Source organism: Bubalus bubalis, chromosome 2 (genome assembly GCF_019923935.1).
Source record: "Bubalus bubalis isolate 160015118507 breed Murrah chromosome 2, NDDB_SH_1, whole genome shotgun sequence".
NCBI classification, from domain to species: Eukaryota; Metazoa; Chordata; class Mammalia; order Artiodactyla; family Bovidae; genus Bubalus; species Bubalus bubalis.
The window spans coordinates 18,040,367-18,046,978 of NC_059158.1; the positions used below are offsets into that span (position 1 = coordinate 18,040,367).

The window sequence follows — 6,612 nt, forward strand, 5'->3', positions numbered from 1 at the left end:
GTAATCCATCACCACGTATAATGTAGTCTGTATGTAAGCACCTTTCCTCAGAAATAGAGGCGCTCCAGTTTTCCTGCTAATATGCAAAGTATTTCATTTAGTAATGGCTTTCAGTAGGCTCATTGAAAGCTCTCCAACGGCTGTAGTAATAGATCAATTCTCCAAGTGGCTAATAGTCCATGTTTGCAGTAAATATAATCAAATGGCGACCTATCTCTAGAGTAAACAAATACGTTTTTATTCTGTTCAATTTTCTCCAAACAAAATTAATCTTACTACTGCTCCTTGCTGCACATTATCTGGAAATGACATCTTCCCACAATCTGCTTGGAGGCACCCTGAGAACACCAGTGGCCCCTGTATTCTCTCTGTTTCTTGCCTTGTCAGTAGGCAGGAAATATTCATAGAAGAGACAATTGCATGAAAAAGCCCTGGTCTCCACACTCCACCTTACAGCAGCAGCCCATGCTTGTTCTGTAAGTCAGTATATCTCTTTGCTCTCGGAAACAATTTTTCATTATTTTACTTCAAAACTCTGGACTCAGAGGATAAATAGAAGAGGAAAAGGCATGGTGACGAAATAATAGAGCTGGTTTATGGAATATTTATTGGTTTTCCCAGAGGCAAGTGGTGGAATGGTTTAAGTATGAACTACTGTGTATAAAATAAATAAGATGATTTCTGTGTCCCACAAACATGCACCAATGTCTCCAGACTAGATGGTGTATTCCATCAACATCTATTTTCTTCCACCACAAAATTGAAAAATAAAAATAAAAACATCCCTTCCTTATAAAATGAATAAACTACATTTCTTTCAATGTTTGAACCAATATATTTCACAAGCAAGTGAGTGAAGTGAGTGAAGTCTCTCAGTCATGTCTGACTCTTTGCAACCCCATGGACTGTAGCCCACCAGGCTCCTCCATCCATGAGATTTTCCAGGCAAGAATACTGGAGTGGGTTGCCATTTCCTTCTCCAGAAGATCTTCCTGACCCAGGGATTGAACCCAGACCTCCTGCATTGTAGGCAGACACTTTACCGTCTGAGCCACCAGGGAAGTCCTGCATTCACATGCAGGTGAATATGGTTAATTGTACCAGAGAGAATTAGAGTGGGGTGGGGTAGAATTTGGCTTTCCTGGTGGCTCAGATGGTAAAGAATCTGCCTGCAATGCAAGAGACCCAAGTTCGATCCCTGGGTTGGGAAGATCCCCTGGAGAAGGGAATTGCTACCCACTCCAGTATTTTATTTTTAATTGAAGGATAACTACTTTACAGTATTGTAATGTTTCTTGCCATACATCAACATGAATCAGCCAGAAGTATACATGTCCCCCCGTCCTGAACCCCCTCCTACGTCTCTCCATGTCCTATCTCTCTAGGTTGTCCCAGAGCACTGGCTTTGGGTGTCCTGCTTCGTGCATTGAACTCGCACTGGTCATCCATTTTACATATAGTAATGTATATGTTTCAGTGCTATTCTCCCAAATCTTCCCATGCTCTCCTTCTCCCACTGAGTCCAAAAGTCTCTTCTTTACGTCTGTATCTCCTTTGCTGCCCTGCATGTAGGATCATTGGTACCATCCTTCTAGATTCCATAAAGATATGGACCGCTTCATAGATGTGCATGTTGTCCTTGAGCAGGGGCCATGCTAGTAATCTCTGTATCATTCCAGTTTTAGTATATGTGCTGATGAAGCAAGCACCCACTCTGGTATTCTTGCCTGGAGAATCCCATGGACAGAGAAGTCTGATGGGCTGCAGTCCATGAGGCTGCAAAGAGTCAGACATGACTGAAGCAACATGCAGGCATGCTGGAATTTATATTAGAGTGACTGAGTATTTATCTAATTATCTCTAGGTAGCTATTGCCTTCTTCTGCCACTTATGTAGCCCCATTATATATACGCAAAATGAAAGAAAAAGCAAGCAAATTTTTAAAAATGTATTGTGATCTAAACATGATTAATTTAAATATTTGTCTTCAAAACCCTAGAAAGCCCTACAGGGTAGGTGGGAGGTTCTTGATCTGTTTCAACTCAGAGTGACATTTGAAATCTTCTTAAAGTTTCCAGGCTAAATAATCAGTGTTAGGAGGAAATTTTATTTGTTATTAATGTATTCATTATATACAATTCACAATAAGTTTGGGGGAGGCATTCTGTATGGAGTTTAGTCTTTAAGATTTTTCCTGTGTATCTGCTCAATGCTTATGGTAGTCCAGAAGGTTTTTTGAGGCAAAATGGGACAGTAAAAATATCTCTAATTAAACATTTTTGCCTTTAGTCTTTACCTAGGTAACAATGGGCAGGTTATTAGATATTTCTTGGGCCTAATACTGATTGTTAGGCAGGGTTTTTGTGAAAGTTAGACATAATGTACTTAAAGCTTTAATGATAGATATTAGAAGGCCTTTGATAATGGACTGGCTTATCATCCCTCTCCAAATGCACTTTGGTGGTTAGAATGGGTCCCTGGAGTCTTTCACCATCATAATCTCATTTCACCTTCTTGTCATAGAATTTACTAGTGGTCCAGATTTAATAAATATTTTGTAAGCACCCTTTCATAGCCTGTCTCTTGCTAGGCGCTTGGTGCACAGCACTGAACAAACCAGAGTTTGTCCCGGCCCTCCTATTCTTACAATCAAGCTCCTCAGGGGCAGCAGTGGATGATACAGCAGTAAATTCTGAAACTCCCATCTCCAGGGATTCTGACTGAATAAAGCGAGTCAGGCCCAGGCATCTGCATTTTCGCAGGTGTCCCAGGTGATTTTTAAATAAGCTTTCCAAAGGCTTTGCCTGAAGATGCACATTCTGCCACCTGCTCAGGCAGCTCAGGGCTATGAACCTTGAGAGCCATGGTATCTGCTAGGGTTGCTTGACAAAATATGTAGATGGTTTGCTTAAACAATAGGAATGTATTTCCCATAGTTCTGGAGGTTAGACGTTCAAAATCAAAACAGCATGGTCTGTTTTGGGTGACAGTTCTTTTCCTAGCTGGCAGAGGAATACCTCTTCACTATGGACTTGTGACTGTCCCTGGATTCAAATGCACTTCTTGAACACTTCTTGCTCTTCTTGAGCAAGCAAACTCTCTGACTTCTGTTCTCATAGAAGCACTAATCCCACTGGACCAGAACTCTACCTCCATAACCTCTTCTTATCCTAATTACCTCCCAGAGGCCCTGACTCCAAATTCCATCACCTTGGGCCTTCAGAGTTCAGTATATGAATTTAGGGGGACATAATTCAGCCCACTGAGACATCTTGAGCACACTCACTCTTCGTCCCATTCACCCTCATTATCATAGAACTTGGGGAACCCACCCCTAGTACTCAAAACAACAGAATTAGAATCCGCAGGCACCTTAAACCTGCTCCCAAAGACTGCAGACACATTTTTTTAATAAAATAATGACTAATTAAAAAATAAAATTAGAGTCTCAAATAATTTAGCTTAGAGTAAAAGTAACTATCAGATGGCATTAATGAATGACTATATTATATATATATACATATATATTTATATATTATATATTTTATACATACACCCCAGGCTTCCCAGGGGCGCTAGTAGCAAAAAATCTGCTTGCCAATGCAGAGTACCTAAGAGATGTGGGTTAGATCCCTGGGTCAGGAGGAGGAGGATTAAATGACAACCTACTCCAGTATTCTTGCTGAGAAATCCCATGGACAGAGGAAGCTGGCCAGCTACAGTCCATAGTGTTGCAAAGAGTCTGACACGACTGAAGTGACTTAGCACAGACACATGCATATATATATATACCCCACCACCAATTTGATGTTTTCGTTTATGAACTCTACACCATGGATTTCCTAAGGCGATTAGTAGGGAAGACTATGAATTCTAACAGTATTTTGCATTCCATAGAAACATCTAAAATCTCAACAAAAAATATTCTTCAAACTCATTTAGACAGTCCAAATAAAAGAGAGGTATACCCTGCTACTAACATGTTATACCCCTCCCCAGGCCTTTTCCTTGCCTGAGAATTACAGTTAAAACCCTCTGCCCAGGGTTGAATCTTCACAGGTGCAGTGCAGCATCATATGCACAGAAAGAGTAGAAAAGTATTGCACTTGTTTAGGAGCAAGAGTTGGCAGAGTGCTATCAGTATTTTTGGACATTAGATATTTCAGGTCTCTTTTCCGATGGCCTGGGATTTTTTTTTTTAACAGCTTTATTTAGGTATAATTGATACACAAAAAAATCTGGACATATTTAATGCATACTGTTTAATAAATTTGGAGATATGCATTCATCTGTGAAGCTATCACAACAACCAAGGTGATAAACGTACCTGTTACCTGTAAAAGTTTCCCCCAGACCCTTTGTGTGTGTGTGTGTGTGTGTGTGTGTGTGTGTGTGTGTGTGTATGTTAGGAATACTTAATATGATATCTACCGTTTTAACAAATTTTTAAGTGTACAGTGCTGAATTGTTAACTATAGGCACTTTGTTACCCAGAAGGTTCCTAGAATTTGTTCATGTTGCATAACTGACACTTGCCTAGAATATTGTAAAAAAAAATTGTTATAGATGAAAACAAAAGTGTTGACATATTTATATTGAGACATTATACGTGTGGTGTAAAAAGTGATTGTCTTAGTGGTCTCTAAGCTCAGTCTGGATTAAAATCGCTATTCATACTGATATCTGATTTCTCCCTCTGAATTTTTATATTCTGTCACCTTTTCCCAATCACATGGTTAAAGTCAATGCCACCTGTTTGTTCTCCATTATCTCCCTGAGATAGCAGTTTCCGCAATTTGGTGTTTACTTTTTGGTTGATTCTCATATAAAGTCTGTACTGTCAGCTTTGCAATGTAAGCTTGTACTACGGGCACACAGCAGGTGCTCAAAATATATTTGTTGAAAGCATGAATTCACTGCATTGATAGGCAATCATGACAGATGCCTAGGGCATGGGTGAACAGAGTGGTATGCATTTTTGCTTAGCTGTGTATTTTTCTTCCTTAGTAATAGAACACAAGAAATTAAATTAATCCTTCCCATTAAGAACATCTGACATTATGTCACACTTCAGCATATGTGCTATGTCGTGTTTAGTAAAATTAATTTGTTTTTAAATCAGATTTTTACTCGCACACTTTCCAGTGTTTATGAGAGAGACAGAAAGCAATGGACTTGATCTTCCAAGGAGTGTGTTCTATTCCCTATGTGTTTTTCTATGCTAAATGAAAGCAGGATGCATGGGTAATTATAGGCTATTTCTATACGATCTTTCAAGGAATCACTGTGTAAGAGAATCAGATATTTTTCATTCCTTTAAAGTACAACATTCATTTCAAGCCAAACTCTCTGATGTAAATATAAACTATTTTTAAATATACTTGTTCAAAATTCAGGACAAGTTGCTTCTCATTCCTCCCAAGTTATCCCACCCTATTCTATTCAGGAAAGTTGGATTTACATAATTTCATCTCAGAGGAAAACAAAATGGAAAGCAGAAAATATAACAGAACCAATCCCAAATAACATGATGAGTCTTTACAGACAGATAGGCACATAAGGACCTAAAGGTAGATAATTATTTCTAGGAAGCATACAAACAAAGAAGAATGTTGTCAATGCCCCCTTACAATTGGGGTGAATGTATCCCAGTTTGTTCTGCCTCATTTTACTTTCAAAAATGTTCTGGTTTGGGCAATAAATTTTATGATCATTTAAAAATTTTTATAAGACTTCTTTTTTGATAGGGATCATTTTTAAAGATTTTATTGAGTTTGTTACAATATTGCTTCTGTTTTATGTTTTTGATTTTTGGTTGCAAGGCATGTGGAATCTGAGCTCCCCAACCAAGGATCAAACCCACACTTTCTGCATTAGAAGGCAAAGTCTTAACCACTAGGCAACCAGGGAAGTCCCGTGAGCATCTTCAGTTTTTTATTTTGGAGAACTAAAGCCTGGAAAACTAAGAATTTTGAAATGTATCTAACTGAATAGTAACATATATTCCCTAGTATTGATTTTTTTCCCCTTTCAAATATATTTTGGAAGAATAATTGTCCTGAAATTCAGAATAGCAAACTCAATTCTTTCCCCTCATATCTGACTGTGATAAACTCTTTGTGAGACTCATGCTTTGAAAATGTGTGCCAAGTCAAATATAGGACATTGAAATAGTGATAAGTCACACAATAACTATGGAACACATGCTGGATTTCTGCTCAGAGAACCTGAATTCTGGTTTATACCATAAACCAACTTTATGGCCTTGGTCCATTCATTCAAACTTTCCAAACACAAATACTATGAGATGTAAAAAGAGACTAACTTAACAGGGTTAACAGTACCAAATAAGAAGATATGTACATGTTATTATTATCATCCTATTCCATTTAAGGCAGGCCTGAAAAGCACCTTAACTGAGAAAAGAGAAAACTGTACAGGGCTTGAAATTTGGAATATGGTTGGTTTGCTACAGGTTCTGGCTTAGCAAGTATCTTACCTTGGGAAGCTATTTAACCTTCTTAATTCTTCGTTCGTTCACGTGCAAAATGGGGATAATCATGTCCGAGTTCTCAGGCTGATAAGAGAACTCAAAACATTTCACAAATAAAT

The 6,612-nt window shown here is 38.4% G+C and overlaps 1 non-coding gene across 1 annotated transcript; it reads right to left on the reverse strand.

Annotated features, from left to right (window-relative positions):
- Positions 1-1,602: 1,602 nt before the first annotated feature.
- On the reverse strand, positions 1,603-1,709 carry LOC112583015. The gene has a single exon (XR_003107381.2). It is a non-coding gene; the product is annotated as a U6 spliceosomal RNA (small nuclear RNA).
- Positions 1,710-6,612: the final 4,903 nt, after the last annotated feature.